This window comes from Lathamus discolor, chromosome 5 (assembly GCF_037157495.1).
Source record: "Lathamus discolor isolate bLatDis1 chromosome 5, bLatDis1.hap1, whole genome shotgun sequence".
Taxonomy (NCBI): Eukaryota; Metazoa; Chordata; class Aves; order Psittaciformes; family Psittacidae; genus Lathamus; species Lathamus discolor.
Window position 1 is genome coordinate 66,108,981 of NC_088888.1, and position 18,297 is coordinate 66,127,277.

Here is an 18,297-nt window from a genome sequence, read left to right on the forward strand (position 1 = left end):
AGAAGTATTGTGAGAAGGTCAAAATATTCCATTTCAACATTCTTGTAATGGAAGCTAAGGGGGAGGAGGTGTTTTTTCAAAACTACTTTTAGTTTCAAACTGTAATTTGCTTTCTATCAGAGAAAGAAAAGTATTGCGATACAAGGATTTTTTTTCACTCACAGCAATTCATTTGTATTCATTCTGATTCAGAGCAAAGTAAATGTTAATTTCCTAGAACTCCTTGGAAATGGAAATCTCTTGTGCTTTCACAGCATTAGTTAGGGCTATATTATTGTTGTGAATACATTGGAGGTGCATTTTATCCATCAGTCTTCACAACAAGTGCTTAGATGGTTATTTGATCCTAGCAATTTTCTCCGTTAAATGAAAACCAAATTCACACAAACAACACTTGGCCTGAATAAATGTTCACAGATAGTGAAGAATGAAGACATAAAACAGGCAAATGTGGCAGCTGATTGTGATTTGTCATAGTATTCTTGTACAAATTCTTAACCAGTCAGACCGATTTCATGCTTGTTAACTCTGAAATAAAGAGAAGTAGTAGATCTTAATATATTTTGAGTAATGTTTTTAAATGTGGCCCTGCTTCAACAAGGAAACTAAACTTATCTTTAAGTTCATCCCAGTTCAAATAGGATGTGCTTAATTAAACTGGGCCTAATTTTTCTTAGGTGATAATTTAATATTTTGTCTTGCTTGTATTTCCTTAATGCTCTCATTTTATTTTAATCATTTGATGTATTAAGACTGTTAAATCGCACACAGCATGTAGGTCAGTCACGAATAAACGGATTGAACAGTTTGTTATCTGTGCTTAACTCTGAAATAGCACCTTACAGAGACCTCCTTATATTTATACTTTTTCTAGCTGTACTCCATACCTTGACAAGTTAAATAATCCAGAACTGTGTGTTAACTTATGCCAAATTTGCACATCTCGAAAAGGTGTTGAAAAACTAAGGGATCAAAGATGCTAGAGCATATTGTGGATTTAAAACAAAGAGTAGCAGCATTTGTTTGATCCTGTTAGATTTCTAAAATTATCTTCCTCTTTAATAACAGAGTGCGGTGACTCATAGGAATCTAGAAACTTGGCCTCGGTAGAGACGTATCACCAGAACCTTGCAAGCAGAACAGGCAAGTCCAACACTCCAAGAGAGAAGTGCCATCACCACAAGCAACAGCCTCTCTTTCTACCACTTCTGCTTGCTCAGTGCAAGTCAACAACTTGCAGGCCTGCCAAGTTAGTCCCCCAGAATTATGGGAGTGGCTTAAAAACCTCAGGGTCCTAAAAAATGATGAATGTCAGGTCCTTTTTTATTGCCTTTGGACCTTTGAATGTTTTGATTTCATGCTCTGAAGACATGTTTGCAGCCTTAAAGCCCAGAAGCTTTATTCTTAAAGACAGACTGATTTCCAGTTACTCACCTGACGCCAACAGATGGGATTTTGAAGTGAGAGGAAAGAACATGGGAAAACATCAAACATACCCACTTCTTCAGACCTATCCAGGCTTTGCCATTTGCAGATACAGAGGTGGTAAATCCTGTCAGATGTACCTTGGAAAAGAACAGCAGTAAATCTTATCTGTGATCAGCAAAGTATTATTCTTTCTTAAGGGAGTAACACTAGATCTTCAGCTTGTATCCTGAGCATAGCTAGTCCCTAAAGGTTATGAAGACAAAAAATGAGAGCATTATAATTCAACTCAACTGGAGCAGGACTGAGCCCTACATTTGACCTTTCATTTTCGTGTGTGTACAACTAATTGCAAGAAAATGATCAAATCCAAAGTGCATGTATTGATGGGTGAATTAGAATATCTGTGTGTAGATATAAATTCAGCACGCCAATTTGTGAAAAGTTTATGTGCGTATGTCCTATTTGGAAGTATTCATAGGATGAAATAATCAACGATCATAGTTACAGAAAACTTGCTTCTTTATAGTGCAAACTGTGTTATGTTTTTTAAAGAGTGTAACGTGAGGTTCTGTCTTCATAAGGCATTTATAGAGACAATAAAAACCGGAGGGAAAAAGCCTAACTTTGCAACCGTTACAGGTTGCTTTTCTTGCTCGTGCTGTCACTACACCCTCACATTCCCACTTTCTGTGGCAGAGCATCAGCACAAATTCCCCGTTTATACTTCCATTTCATGCCTACCTCAGAAAATCACTTCTTCACCCCTTCTTAGTTTAGCTAGAATCTGAATGTGGACATTGTTCAGAGGTGCAAGTGTAGAGATGTAATCCTAGCAAGCAGCAAGGGGTCCATATAAATTGTAGTTGCTTTGTCTGACAATTTCCTGGACTCGGGTGTCAGTTCCTCAGCTGACCTTCTTCAATTTTTTTCTTTCTTTGCTTGTTTTTGATTTAGAAGAATGGGCTGGAGTGACCCTTTCCTCCCCCTTTTTTTTCATATGGCCTATTGCCATTTGGATTCCTAGACAATAGGTCAAGTCCTGGGCTCTGTTAGAAACTGTATTTTTTAAGTAATATTGTCTTTTCTGACTCAACCATCTATGTCAAATGAACAGCCTCAGTGGGACATCCTAGTTAAATGGAGAAGATGGAGGTGTCAATTCCTTGAGATGTTCTACCAGGAACAAGGAATGTGGGCTTTTATTTTGATCTTTTCTCTCTGAATAGATCACGGATTAAAACAAAAACAGTAAAAATATAGGAACCCTATCAGAGGCTGTGTAGACATGCCTTCCATCAGATGTGGACAGGCTGTTCTGCATGGGCTCTGAGGCGGCTGGACCCCAGCCAGCTGAGCACGATGGTAGCTTCTGAAGGGTGGCACGGAAGAGCTCAGGATCTCCTCCCAGGCTGGCTTGCCGCGCAGGTGGAATGGCACCAGCCAGGGGCACCAGGCTGCACAGACATGCCCAGAGTCTTCTCCTGCCAGTCAGGTTTCTTTTCCAGTCGTGTTGTGCCCTAGGCACTCTCTCAGATTTTCTCAGGACACTCAGGATGCTGCTCTGATTGTGTCCTCCCGAAGACTCTCGTTGGCTGCCCCAGCAAGTACTGGCACACACAGCTGCATCTGTCCCTGCCACTGCTTTGTTTCCTAGTGACATCTCTGAGCGAGATGGTGCGAGCATGGCTTGCAGGCAGTGCTCTCCCCCCTTCCCTGTTTCCAAATAGAATGATTACCCTCTCCTTCGTTATGTCCCAGTGGAAGAGTTGCTTCTACACACCCCCACCTAATAAGGCCTGATCCATCTCACTATTGCAGTAATAACTGACACAGCCATGAAGTGCCTTTAATTCCCCAAGCACTTACTGCTCCCAACTCATCACCTGGATCCTCTTTTATCTGATGTTCCTGACCCAAGTCCTAGGTCCTCTTGTCATGTTAACAGGGGTCTGTGTGAGACTACCTGACTGTTGGGGAGCACCTATAGGGGATACAGCTGGAGAACCCCTTGAAATGTAGCCAGGATTCTATCAGCTACCTAATGATATGATCAGTGTCACTAGGTGTGACTGAGGAAAAGTAGGAGGGAATATTGTGCTTAGTTGAAATATTAGGGATAAAAACCTTGGCTTGTTTATCTAAATGGGATTTATCGCACTGAAGAAAATAACTTAGACTGCTCATTTTCTTTGCAGTTTTATAGTCCCACAGTGTGATTTAATGCACAAATTCCTGTACCATTTCAAGGTACCAGTTTCAGTCTCCTGCACTGATGTCTCCCTCCCCGCCCACACTTGTATACAAGTCTTCTGCAAACAATGTGGCGTACAGCAGGAATCTTTGGTTTGATAGAAAGTTTTCCACAATTACATAAGTGCAGCCTGAAAGCTGATGTAGAGGTAGCTGAAAATGTGAGAGTGAGATTTACGGTAATATAATTAGATCACTTACAGTAAGAGGGAATGCTCTTTCCCGCGTTGGGACTAGCGCCATAGAAGCCTCCCACTACTCCTCTGAGTCATCTTTCCAGAGGCACTTCTGAGAGCCAGCCACCCTCAGGTGTTGAGCAGTATTTGTTTGTGCTGTGGGTGAAAAAAATGTGTACGCGCACACACAACCCTAATTTGATTAAGCAAACAAGGACAAAGAAACCAGAGGGCTGTGGTTTCTTTGAATGTCTGTCTGTCTGCTCGGTGACAGAGCCAGTGCTTACAGTCTCAGCCACAATACCTTGACTCATCATGCAGTCTAGAAGCAGTGCTCATCTTGGGAAAGGAGGGCGGGAGCTGAACCACCACACACACCAGAGAGTGGCTGGGAGAGCACTGACAGCCTTATCAGCCCTTCTCCGGGCTCCTCTTCCATGCTCATCCACACCGTGGTAAACCAGAAGTCCAAGATTTATCACAATGGCACAAGCCTGCACTTTAACTTTTGCCAGGTTAAATAACTTTGAATGCACTGCTTTGGCGTAGGGATTTAAACACATGGTTTGGAGCAACCCTAAGTTCCCTTGCAGGCTCTGCCTGGGCAAGTTGTTTATCTTTGGTGTACCAGCAACAGAGTACTGTCTCTCAGTTCACAATAAATAATGGCTTGTGTGCATAATAAACCTTATCTACCTTGCAGGCATGTTGTGAGAATGGATGGATGTTTTTAAGGAGTTTTGTAAGCTGTCCATGATAAGAGTTACAAGCGTGCAGTGTGTAATTATTGCCCTTATCTTGCCCAACCATCCAGGTACTGAAGGAGCTCTGGCTTTATACATGTGAGGCAGTAACAGCATACTACAACACCAGACTTGCAGGAAGAAAAAGGAGAAGAGGTTTCCACTCCATAGCAGTTCTGGGTAAGCCTCAGTACTTATTCCAAGTGGAGCGAGGTATGTGACTGATATGATTATTTTATTCTACATCAGCTGGGTGAATTATAGGTACTGGGTAAACTACAAAAGCCTGGAAGTAGGGACGAGAAGCCAAGACAACTTTGTTCCAAATGACTGCTACAGCCACTGGGCTACAGATTCATGCCTCTGCTTCTGGCTCTCTTTGGTCCTGCTAGATCCTTCTGGCAATGCAAACAGCTTTAATTCAACGAGTGGAAAGTGCCCCTGGCCATACCAAAGGGATTTAGCATTGGTGATGAAAGGCAACTGAAATCACAGGTAAAATCCACAGAAATGGCCTGCACTATTCGCCTCTGAGTCATAGACATTTTTTTAAGTAACACACTGCCAGGCTTGAGCACAGCTGCATACAGAAAGCAAGACAACTTTTGAGTCAAGTGCTATGTTCTGACATAACAGACTGACCTGAGTCATCACAGGCTTGAGCCAAGCCTTCATTTTTCAATTAAGAGATGCAGTTAGAGAATTACCTCAAAGCAGTAGTGAGGAGAGCCACATGAGAGTCAGGTTCTTATACCCACTGCAAGGGAGTTATATCCTCTGTGAGCAAAAAGAAGACCCTCAAAACCTTGGAGTGGGGCAACTACAGACTATGCCAACTGTCCTGCACTTTATATGACATGGGGCCCTATCTGTAAAATTCTGAGCAAGCTTGACATGTGTGGTCAAAGGATGTTGTAACAGATCTCTGGCTAAAAAGAGAATGCTAACAGCTTCAAAGCACTGAAGCATATACAAGAAGGTTGCCTAAGATCAATATTTTCTAGTTTACTTTAATGAGGTAAGAGAAAAGAAGTAATATCCTCTTTATTTTACAGGTAAACGAGCCAAAGACCACATGTATCTTTCTGGAGGTCACAGAGCTCACAGAGGCAAGACCTGACTAGTGCCTTTTTCCTCTTGGAATACCTGTCGTCAGCTTGGAAAATAAATGTGCTGATTCCTAAGCTAAAGTGGTCCAGTGACAGAAGTGCATATGTGGGTTATAAACTCAAAAGAGGAATGGGAGGGAGGAATGCTCTGTCTGCGTGTGAGAGAGATCTGAAAGTGTCTATAGCTAAAATGAGGATGTGAATTCCTATAGCTCGGAATAAGGAAATAGCACTGATGCTTTCTTTGGTAGTGGTAAAGTGGGGTTTGTGTCAGCTTCTGTGTAAGTGAACCTCATCTGGCCCTGCCTTCCCAGGTAAGTTCCTGCTGCATTTGACAAAATGTGTAATCTGTAGAAAGAGGGGAAAATTCCTGTTACTGGCAAAATCTTACACAGTCACAGGATGATTACGTGAAAAACCCTTATACAGCCCCTGTGGGACAACTGTTTTAACACCGAGCTTTTGCTGTAGTTTTTATGCTTGGTCTTTCAGAGGATACACATGGCTCCATCAAAAAATATTACATTTTTTATTATCTTTTAGACCTATGGATCTTCCTAGGAGCTAAACTGTCATCCCACCTTCATGACGGTGGCATATTTTCCACATCAGTTCTGGTCTGCTAGAGCCATGGTGCATGGTTGACAGCAAATCTCTCTGTACTGAGAGTGCTATTCTGCAGTCTCACCTCAGAGGCTCCTGAGATCTTGACTGTCTGTTTTCAGCATACAGAAAGCCTTGTCAATTTGGAGACACAGACCCCCAAAATATTTGCTCTGAACATCTGAAAAGCCGTCTCAAATCAGTATCCCTAGGGCTAATTGCAGTGAGATCTTTGATTTCAAGATCATTTTAAGCAGGGCAACACAAAATTATGTTTGAACATTTAGACTTTGCAAGTAGCCAGTAGTCCCATGGACCTCATTTCACCATTACTTTAAGAATAAAGTACACTCCTGTTACGCTCAATATGGCAGAGTAGTTTACCATGCCCTTATTTTTGGCCTTCACTGTTGCAATATAAACAGCTTGACATTAACAGAATACTCTTATAGTGATTTTAGTTTTTTATTGTATTGTATTTATTTTACGTTTCTATTTTCTTTTCATTTCTTCAGATTCTACTCTATTTCTACATGTTGCCAGGGAACAGAATAAGAAGAAAAAGCCAGGGTTTGATTTGAAGGCACTGCAATCAGGCAGCAGACTGTCCTTTGCTTCAGTCTTGGATCATATCTCAAGCAAAGTTGTGTGCTGTTAACCAGTACTTTGAAAAGTTTTTTATTTAATCTCTGACACAAAACCACCCCTCTGTTGCCTTGTCAAAACCATAAAAAATAGAGGCAATTCATACTGCTTAAGCACCGGAACATGTTATTAGGAAAAGCTATACCAACCACAATGATATTCTGCATGCCAAAGGTTGGCTTTTCACTCAAGTCAGTGGTATTGGTGGTAAAATCCAAGCCCAAGCTGAGTGGTTTTTCTGGAGAACTCAAAGACAAGCATGTAGAGTTCTTGTTTTTCACTGCAGATGTGGTCTGAGAGGCGGACTTTATTATCTGCTGGGAAGTAGCATAGAAAGTAGGCTGGATTTTGTTCTCTTGGTCCCAGCAGGCTAAACAGTGGCTTGTAGAGAAAACCCAGTAGTTCTCAGAAGTGGGTCTGTCCTCTTCTAGGTGAGGTGGTTGTGTTTTCTGAACTCTGGCAAAGAACAGCTGATTTTGCAGAAGGGAAATATTTAGAGTGAAACCACCGCAAACACTGATCCTTCCAGAAATAACCAGCTCTCCTTCCCCACTGTTTAGAAATGGAGAGTACAAAAATTGCAGGGATTCCTTCTTCTACCTACCAGAACAGGGAAAAAAACCCACCTAAATAAAAGTGAAATGTTTTACTCAGGTAATATGACTTCACATGAAATTTTGTTAACCGCTCACTTTGCTGGAGTTTGTGGAAGACAAATACTCAAATTTCATATTCAGTTCCTTCCTAAGAATTCCACAGAACTGTGTGAGCTGGCAGGCTCTCTCTGACCAACCTGGTCTCATGGATTTCCCAACGATCTTCTCTCTAGATAAGAAGAAACCTTTGATGGCTTATCCTGTCTGAGTTATTTTCTTGAGAAGAGACCTGTCTGGTACAGTGAGGCCTCCTTTTGTTTCCCCCTGTGCCCTCAGCTATCTGGCAGCAAGCAGACAACTTCTGCTCCTGGGAGTCCCAAGCTCTTCTCTGTACCAGCATGGTTATGAATAGAGGCAGAGAGAAAAGTGACAATATTCAAAAGTACCTTTGTATAATCAGTTTTAAAAGTCGGTACATATTGATTGCTTCAAGGCAACAGTAAACCCTTTTTTTTTTCATCTTTTCCTGCTCTACTGGTTACTGACCATTAGTTAAATTATGATTTAAAAATCCTGATGTTTCTAACCTGATTAGTTTTTCATTCCTTGTCCTTTCAATAGATCAGTTCCTTCATTCATCAATCTGAAGTCAAATGGAATTGTTTTGTGCAAGAACAAAAAGGCCAAGTGTTTAAAATATATCATATCAATTTGTGTGTGTGAAACAGATAACCACAAACCACTTATGCCAACACTGACACTCATGGGATTTTTTTTTTCAGATTAAATGTGTCCTGACTTCTTAGTACTTCATGTCTTTGCTTTTTGTTTGGCTTTTTTTGGGTGGTTTTTGCCTTTTTTAGCCTTTTTTTTTTTTTTTTTTTTTTTGAGGCTGGGAGAGGTCTGATTACATTGTAATTCATTAAGAAAAAGAAATGGCTACAAACATATGACTTCATAATGCATCAGAGGGTTTGTGGCTATTATGCCAGAACTACAAAGCGAACACTGTGCACTAGCTGGATGTGAATGTAGATGAAAATAGATTTAAATATATATATGCAATGGGTAGACACCATAGATGAACCATCACAAGCTTCCTTAATGAGCCAGGATTTTTATGAGTCAAGAGAAAGCACAATGCAGACAAGTAAAGCAACTGAGCTGCAGCAGCTGATCCGGTGACCACATTTCAGACATAAAAGTCAGGGTGATCAAGATGGCCAGTGAAGTTCCCAAGCAATCAGATGCTGTGGTAAAAGTGTCACAAATTCAGTGTTTGGTCTAGACATGAGTGAGAAGTGAGGAGGAGTGGGAACAAGATTTAGTCATTTTAAGGCACAGTGCACTGTCATACTAGGTCAAACAGGCTCAGTAGTCCATTTTGCCCCTTCTCCTCCTGCATGTTAAGACCTCTTTAACGCTTCTGATCACCTCTCCTTTCTACATCAGCTGAGAACTCAGTAGTGAAGTGATGACTTAATACACAAGAAAGGTGAATTTGTGGCTGTCGGTCACACGAAGTGTTCTTAAATCCTTCAGAGATGTGTAGTAAAATAAAAGTTTCATGTAATTGACAGCTTGAACATTTATATCTGCGGAGGAGGAAACATACACAGTTATTTGGAAGTCATTGCCTAACTGCTTAGGTGGCCACTTGCTAAAACTCACTCAGCGCTGAAATTAATTGGCACACCCACTGGCAGCCTCAGCAAAGTCCAGCAGTAATAATAAGATATCCTCTAACTTCCTGGGAAGTTTCCTCTAGGCTTGACTGACTTAAGCACATGGACTGCTCTGCTTGAGCACATCTGTGGTACTGTTGTTTTTCTTCACCTCATATACAGCTTGAAGACTTCAGGGTTGGCCTTTAAAAGCTCTGGTTTTCACTCATTTTTAGGTGTGTGCTGCCCTGCTGTTTCTAAAACTCTGATGCAAGTCCCCAGACTCTATAGGGATTAAAGAGGGTCAGCTCCGCATGCCTAAATAGTAGCATTACTCCTTTGTTTACCAAGTGGCTCAGTAATTAGGTCTGTGCCAAGGGACAGGCGCCTGCCCGTTAAGATTTATCTAAGAAGATTTTATATTACTCTTGAAAAGTTTTTTACTCTCCATGGAGCTGACTGATACTTCTAGGTCTGCTCAGCAAAATGAATTAGGCAAGGCAGAGCTCAAGGCCGTGACAGCCACCGCGTTTCTGGTGGAAAGATCAGTTCCCTGGAAGCCAAACTAAGCTTAGTCAGCGCTGCTGCCGTTTTACCCTTCCCCAGCTCATCTGGGCAGGCAGCCAGCTCTCAGGGCTGCACTAGGTAAAGACTAGCCCTACAGAGCAAAACTGCATTTCCACCTAGCTCAGCTCCCTGGCTGGGCTTGTGATAGGGAGGGAGCACAAACATGCAGCTAGGGTAGGAGAGCTGTAGGTCCTCACTAGGACTGACCTCTCTCTGGATGTGGACTTTCAACATGAAAGTCTGGGGAGGGGAGGATACCGTTAAGCAGGGTTTTGAAGATCTTCCTTTGAGAACAGAGTGTAACCTTTGGGATTCTACCCTTCATTCTCCAGACTCCTTGACTCTTGTTTCTGCTCTACATTTTGAATAGAAAAGTAGCATGCGGCCAGCCAGGTTCAGCACAAAAGAAAATCTTGCTCTGGTTGCAAAGCTGTTCCTGTATTTGTTCCTCTTGCTTTCAAAAGTACCTATCTCCAGCTGTGATGTGCTTTATGCTATGAATTTGACTATTCTCACTGGTCTTTGTTAAGGAAGTAGCACAAAAGCTTCACTTGTACAAAACTTATGCATTTTGACCTAAGAGATGCCTACCGGTTGGATGGGCTAGCCATGCAGAAACTTAAGGAAACTTTCTCTGCTTACATCCTCCATGAGCAAGCAGGACACAACAGCACTCCCTCTGCCATGGGCCTGTTTTTTCTTAGTGCCCTTCATGACGCAGACCACTTTAAAGGGGGCTGGAAGGCACTCTTTGTCAAATTTCTAGTAACACATCATGGATCAAGTTTATTTTACTTTTTTTCTGAACCAGAGTTACCAGCACTAATTGAAACCTGACAGTGCTGCTGAGGCCAATTTTCATGAGAACAACAAAGTTACTTAAAAAAAATAAAATGATTCATTCCCCACTTAGTGCACTGTCAGTTACTGGTACTCCCCACGCTTAATGCCTGAGGTAGCTAATGGCATTAACACATGAAAGAAATCATCAACATGCTTTTGACTCCCATTGGAATCCTTTATTAAAATAGTCCTGACACTTTTTTCTCTGTTTGTAGAGCTGGAATGCCAGCAGCCACACGACCAAGACTCTGACCAACAGAGTGATAATTCCCAGAAATACAGCATTTGCTTAGACTGCTCCAGACAGAGCCACCTTGACCAGATAACCTCTTCTGAGCTTTGCAGTGCCGAATGAGTATCTGTTCTGGCAAGTAAGGGCCACACTCCAGAAAGGAACATGGCCTTCCTGGAGCAGCATTCAGAGGGAAAGAGGAAACAAAACCGTCTCCTGTTTGCAGCCACCCTGTGCAGTTGCTCTGGAGACTTTTCCATTCTTTTCCCCTGCCCCAGGGTGCACATATTGGCAGTGTGCTCAGCGGCCAGGGAGTCACACGGACTCCACAGAGCATGTCAAGGGAACCCACTGGTGCCAGAGGGACTCCCACAGCTGGCAAGCAACCCACCAGCCATTATAAAAAACGTGCATGGAAAAGTGGAAGTATAGAGACTGGTGGTAATATTGTCTTCTGTGTAGTAAAAGTAGCGGGGACTTGTTGCCAGAAAATAGTTCCAACAACCGAGTGTCCATTCATCTGGAGAGAAAGAAAGGACAGCTAGCTGTGAGCTTTAGCCTTCCCCTACACTTGTGTTGCAGTGTGTGAGCCACTGCAGCCATGCTGCTTGCTTTCCCTTCCTACCCTCCTCCCCCTGCCCTGCACCAGTCCTCTCCACCCAAAAAAAGCATACGTGTGTGCATAAGGAGGAGCGAGCCACTGGGGAATGAGCAGGTCTTGCTGCAGGAGGCACTTTACCCTAATTATCGAAGCTGTGGATTCACCTCCAGACCATAGGCAAGTGGTGTTTATCTAGCTTCTGATCAGAAGAGTAGGGAAGGGAAGCAAGCTTTAACCAGAAACAGAAATTACTTCGGAAAGATGCAGAGGCTTAGATAAAAAAGTTGTGGGATTAAACAACAAAAGCATTCACCCTTATGCTCATCAGATAGAAGTAAAAGCAGTGAATTATAATCTCAAATTATAGCATGCATTTGTACACTACGTCACCTTAAACAAGTGTTTACCTAATAACATACTGCCTTCCTATCTCTTGCACTATGCCGTATAATTTTACTACTTTCAGAATTGTAGCTCCCAAGATCCATTTATGGTGCTGGTCAAGTCCTTGTTTAAAATAAACCTGAGACAATCTACTACCAGGAAAGTAAAAAGCAAGAATCCAAAAGCTGATAAAAGACAATTGAATCAGTGGAAGTGTATCTAAATCCAGGACATAATTCAGCTCTCAGACAACCTGCTATTTTGGGACAGCTTCAAGCTCCAAATAATTGCAAAATCTTACGGTGGTGAATCTTCCCCATAGCTTCTGTGTTAAACTGAAATCCCCGAGGATTTGTGGGAGAGATATATTTCAGAATTGGATTTTTTTTGGGTCCTGGGTGGAATCAAAAGTCACATTTCCTGCAAAGCAAAAATTCCAAAAATTTCAATTTGCAGCCACAGAAGTGTTTTGTGTCTTACAGCTATTTTGCAGAGACTTGAACAGTCCAGAAAATATTCGACAGACACAGCATATGAAGCATATTAAAGTTGTATTATAGTAGTAATATTCCAATATATTATATTTTTATGCATACAGGCTAACACAGCAATTTATCTTAAAAAACCCCAACAAACCATTCCCCCCTGGTCACTCAGCAACAGTGAACTGGGCACATTAAGAAAAATATAATCTGAGTTGCTCCCTTCAAATAATGCCTCTTCCTCCATTTCCCTCCTGCCTCTCCTCTTATTTTCTGTAGCCTCTCTGCAGTTGTGCCATACTTCCAGAAGCAGCCTGGAGTAGCCCCTGGAAGAAGTGGTTAATTCTATGGGGAACGAATACTTGACTCTCCAGTGTCTCAAAAGATTTGTTTTTATTTCAGCAGTTGACTTCTGCACACTGAACTTCAGCAGACAGATCCCTCCTGTGGCCATGACTGTAGCTTTTGGACACAGGAAAGCATCATTTTACTGTCTGGCTGTGGTTTGTACTTTCTGTATAGCGGTGAGAAACATTTCACCTACACAAAAGCCAAGTCTGGCTGGACTGTCAGTGTTATTTAAAGGGGGATTTGTCAGAATCATGGGACAGTATCCAAGTTGGCACTGATTTTTAAATTCAGCTTCTTTAACACTAATACCCAGTTTTCCCATTCCTTGAGTGTCCGATTTTAGCTGTTCTCTCGTGACAGTGGCTACCTGTGGGCAAATGGCAGAACCTGAGACACGTGTCACTCACCCTTCTACAGACTATTTGTTTTGCATTGCTTTGTGTTTGACCTGGTTTTAAACGCACGAGACCTATTTTTACCAGGCTGCATAGGTATTCTGAATTAGCTCATGAAGTAATTAGCCACTCATTTGGGATATAAAGCAACCACAGCCTAGACTACTATTTGTGCGTGTGTGAGCCTGGCTGGGCTAGGTTTGTCTCAGCACGTATTTATTGCTGCAGCTGCCACGGCTAGAAGTGAGCATAGAAGACTTTCTCTTGTTTTCCCTTCAGTCTTGAGACTCGTCATATAGTTCATTCCAGGACTCCGCTTCAGGTAATTAAAATGTCCATCTACCTCAGAGATAAATCTCCTGAGGTAGCACTGTGCACCCTCAGCTAGGAGAAGAGGTCCACAGCTGTAGACCAGAGTTTGAGCTGATTGCTAACTCAGCTTTAACCTACATCACCCCAGGAGCGCTCTGGGAGCTGCTCATCAGGAGTAGCAGGACATCTCTTTCCTGGACAGGATAGCTCTCAGCTCTGACTCGTGCTTTCCCTTACTCTCCTCTCTGATACATGGGAGAGTTGTGCCCTTGCTCAGGCCACTTGCACAGGGCTGCACCATTCTGTGCATAGCCCCATCCTGCACACCACCACTCCTAGCGCAGCAAGACTGAACGTACAAAGGCAAAGTGTGGTTTTGGTTTTGGACGTGCAAAATGCAGCTGCTCAGGTTTAACCAAAACCACCTTTTCCCCTGCCTGCTTTAGCCTCCACTTTCATCTTGGCATTCAAAAACATGTCCCCTCTGGGATTTATCTGGAGACGTGCTGTTGGACTAAAAAAGACACAGAAGACCTCTCACTTTCTTACTGAAGTATTAACAGAATAACAATCATAAGCAGTCCAAAATGTTCTTGTCTTTTTCTTCAATCCTGTCGTGTTACTTTTGATGGTGGTGGTTGTTTATTAACCCCGCAAGCCTTAATTACAAAGTCTTGAGGAAAAAAAACAACAGTTGCGAAATTTCCAGAGCTGGCATTGTGTCCCTCTTGCCCACAGCACGTAGTGTTGTTGCTTAACAATCAACCTAAATACTCCTTGTCCCTTAGCTGCTGAATACATCACACGCGTCTGACGCCTTGTCTCCTGGACCAGCTGGGAAGTTTAATTAACTCTATACTTAGGCAAATGTCATTGCAAAAAGTCAGGAAGGATGAGCTTAGGTGGACCTAGTGCTAACTGGGGTTATTGCTGATCAGCTCAGGGTAAGATCCGCTGGGTAAAACTCAGTGTCTCCTCTTCCATGGTTAAGTAGTTGCCTAGGCCTGATGGGTGGTGGCTCTGTGGACTCTAGTTCTGGTGCTTTATGAAAACAGTGAAACTTTAGAACCTGGCTGTGAATGTCCACCTTTCTCCTCCAAATTTGAGTGGTCCCATAGCGGGCTCTGCTGGTAGTATTGGCAGTGCCTGAAATGGAATCTCTACAAAAGGCAATCCAAACCCAAACAAATTGCAAATAAATATATATTCCTCATTCCTTTGTCACTTTTCTCCTTTTGCATAAAAAAAACCCCAAACAAAGCCACACACAAAACATTATGCAACTTATTCTTTGCTTAGTAATGCACTTAATCTCCACAAAAGAAACAAATGATTCATTACAGTTCAATGCTTTACCTCCTGGATGAATGTTCTTCATATTAGGAATGGGTAATTGCTATGAGGCTAAATAACTGAGTATTTTTGAGAAATACTTTTTGAGGTAAACAGCCTTCTGAGAGACATGAAATATTGCTTTCCAGATTTTCCATCACCAGATCTTGGAAAAAAAACATGTGATCTCTTGCAAAGCTGCTAACACAGTGCCGTTATGTTCAGGGTCTGAGTAGATATAAGTGGAAAATCCATACTTGCTCACAGGAAATAAATGCAAATGCCTCATACGGAACAGGATTTGGATGGAAATAATCTTTCAGCCTCTGATTAAACTTCTGATTCAAAATTTAGAAAAAAAACAAAAACCGAAAACCAAATCCAACCCAGAAGTACTTCCCAAAACAGTGTTTAAAAAAAAGTGAAGAGAAATTTGGCTAACAATGTAAGAGAAAATTAATCCAAGTCTGTCTGAGATCATCTTTCCTTCCACAATTCCCAGATTACATTTTTTTGAACAGAATCCTAATCAAAAGGTTTATCTGTAACATGTCTTCTTAGAAGCATAATTAGTCAGATTAAGAGCAAGAATCTGAAAGGGGAAGGAGGATCTTTCATAGTTAATATTCCTAAAGTTATATTCTTGTTCATATGTAATAAGCTTTTTGCTGTGTTCCTTGATCAGTATTGCAGGGAAGGAAATGTAGTGCTTACAACAGCTAGTTTTTGCTTCAAGTATTTCAAGGATTAAAATAAATCTAAGGTATCTATCTAATGAGAAAGAAGTGTAAAAAATTATTTGTTTTCCAAAGCATTGAACTGGAGTTTGCAATTGTTCTCAGAAACATTGTTCTGCCGAGCACTGAATCTCAATATTCCATTTTTACATGAAAATTTTAACTGACTTATTTCAAAGAGGAAAACATTTTCTTTTTCTTTTTTTTTTTTTTCCAGGAATAAAACTAGTTTATGAAAAGATAAAATTAACCTTGATCCTTAATGTTTTCCTTTCGTGCCAAACAAGCAGGCTGTAGAGTACTAGACTCCATGCTATGTTTTGAAATGCTTTTTTAAAACCCATATACTATTGTATACTATTACAGCATTATTTCAATTTGAAATAACTTCATTTAAAAAATGCAGTGTTGCAATGACACACATTTGGAGTCGGTGTACTTAATCAATCCACACATTTATAATTTAACATTCAATCCTAGATTTTCCAAATTTGCTTAAAAATACCTCATTTAGTCTTGTAAGCTCTGTACTTTGTAAGCCTGCATGGCCCTTTCATAATGAGGAACAAGGATGTCAGCAGTTACCACATCTCAGTTTAGCTTTGTTTATTAGTGAAGAATTAGCTTCTTTTATATTTAGCATTACTTCTTTTAGTATTGCCACTACCTGCTTAGTGACTTCAGACTTTTCCTGTTCATCTTACACCTTGCACATATTAGATGCTAACGGGTATCACAACAGTTAAAATTCTTCCTAAGGAAAACTTCCTGTTTTGTGTTAACCCACAAATCAGTGCAGAAACTCCTGATTCCCTCTCTTACAATGCTCTGCCAATCTGGACGAAAAATGGGTGTTTTCTTTTGGAAAAGGACAACACAAAACAAAACCAAAACAAATGCACAAAATCTGGACTTTTTTTTCCCGGCACACTTCGCAGAGAACATTTGGATTTAAGTTATCACTCCGAAAGGCAAAAGGGGCTAGCATAAAACTACCAAATGAAATATTTCTATTTGAAAATGGAGCTGTAATACCTCCTAAGGGCTTAGTCTGTGTGTCCTCCATCTCCCAGATTTTTAAATCTCTGATCCACGGTTCTTTTTTGCATTTTTTTGGACAACCAAGATACTAAGAAAAGATACCCGGTTTAAGTTGTCCACCCAAGGGTCTGTGCTTCCACTCAGAGATTTGGAGGTGACCATACTGATGAAGCTTGAAAGCCACTGATCTGTAGCCATGGGCAGCTGCCATTACCCTCCACTTCAGGGCTAAAAGAGTCAATGCCAGTCTGAGACGCGCAAGCAGGAACCTGGCGTCAGAACAAATGCTGACATTCTCCCTTTTCCCCTTTTTTGGAAGTTAAGTGTGGAGAGCCAGCTGGCTAGCCGGGACATTCCATCTGTGGAGGTTGTGAAGATGCCAGGCCAGGCTGTTCCTGGGGGGTGTCCCCCATTCCTGCCTTTGGCGGGTGACACAAACCCACGTGCATGAAACCCTCCGGGAAGAGAGATGGAGTTTCCATTGTGAGACCGGCTCACCACTTGTCTGGAAGCAGGGTAATTTTTACCTGGCAGCTCAGGAGCAGCTGGCACCGTGCTCCCTCCTGCTGGTTTTCCAGGAAGGTGATGTGAGGAAACTCCCTGCAGCCTTCCCCATGGGCAGGGGTGAGTCATGGGATCCTACAGCTGGGGTCAGATCCTTTCAGACCAGCTGTCTGTCTACAAGCATACTACAACCCAGCTTGTATAACCCAGCCTGTTGCAACTGTACTATCACCCTGGGGGAAGCTAGCCTGTCCCAAACTGACACAGACCTGAGGCAGGCATCAGATATGGATGGGAAAATCCTTTGCAATAAATCTGGAAGGACTGTACACAGAAAAGTAAGCCTGCCAAGAGGATGAGAGGGGAGGTATAGGAGCAATGGCCACCCATCCGACGAAGAAATAGGAAGCAGCCTTTGGAGCTTCCCTCTCACATTGCATTTGCACACATTGTTCTGGAAAACATCCTCAGAAAAATACAAATGGGCTTGAAATGCAAAGCCTTTTAGTTGATAGCTTTTAAACTGCTCTTTAAACATTTACGTGTGAATTAAAACCCTCAGGGTTTTGATTTTTTTTTTAGTTTGAAAAACTTGCTTGAACTTTCCCTTTGTGCAAAAAGTGTCTGAGGCAGAAGTGTCAATAGTTCTGTGGAAAAAACATCGTTAAAATGTTCACAACTTCACATACCCAGTGCTGAATCATTGTTTTGAATTACAGGCAGTTACTGTGGGTTGAGACATGGGTCTGACTTGTTTTCTCAACAAAGTATTCATATATGAACAGAAAATGTATCATGTTTTCAACTTGAATTCTGTTATGATAGTTCAAAATCATATAATGTTTTCTCCACGCTGCTTTGGTTGGAGTCATTAGAAACTGCCGTTATCTTTGTCGCTAGCAAAGCTGTGAACATACTCAAAATACACGCTCCCATGAAAAGTCACACTGACTGCAAAAAGAAGAAGAATGGATTTTTCTCTGGACTATATATTTGTTTGTCATTGGCTAAAAAAGGCATCACTCTCTCAGAGGTCTTTTGCTGTTTCTAAAATGTAGCAATGACAGAACATCAGATGCAATGTTTTACTGAAATTTCCAAACACTTTCCTCTGGAAAAATACCGTCATTATGTGCTAGGGACAAATACTGTATCACTGAGTTAGGGGTTACAAAGGGAACTGAAGAACACACTTTACCCCTCTCCACCAATGTCTTCTCTTAACATTATAACCTAAATTTTAATAAGAATTTATTTTTTCAAGCTATTTAAAGAGTGAATTCTCCAGTGCTCATTATTCAT

General features: G+C 41.6%; 1 long non-coding RNA gene across 1 annotated transcript in view; it reads left to right on the forward strand.

Annotated features, from left to right (window-relative positions):
• Positions 1–5,744, forward strand: part of LOC136014361 (uncharacterized) — a 30,257-nt gene extending 24,513 nt beyond the window's left edge. Inside the window, exons 2-3 of the long non-coding RNA XR_010612657.1 lie at positions 4,669–4,777; positions 5,653–5,744. This is a non-coding gene — a long non-coding RNA (uncharacterized LOC136014361). The remainder of the gene's footprint in view (positions 1–4,668; positions 4,778–5,652) is intronic.
• The last annotated feature ends 12,553 nt before the right edge of the window (positions 5,745–18,297 follow it).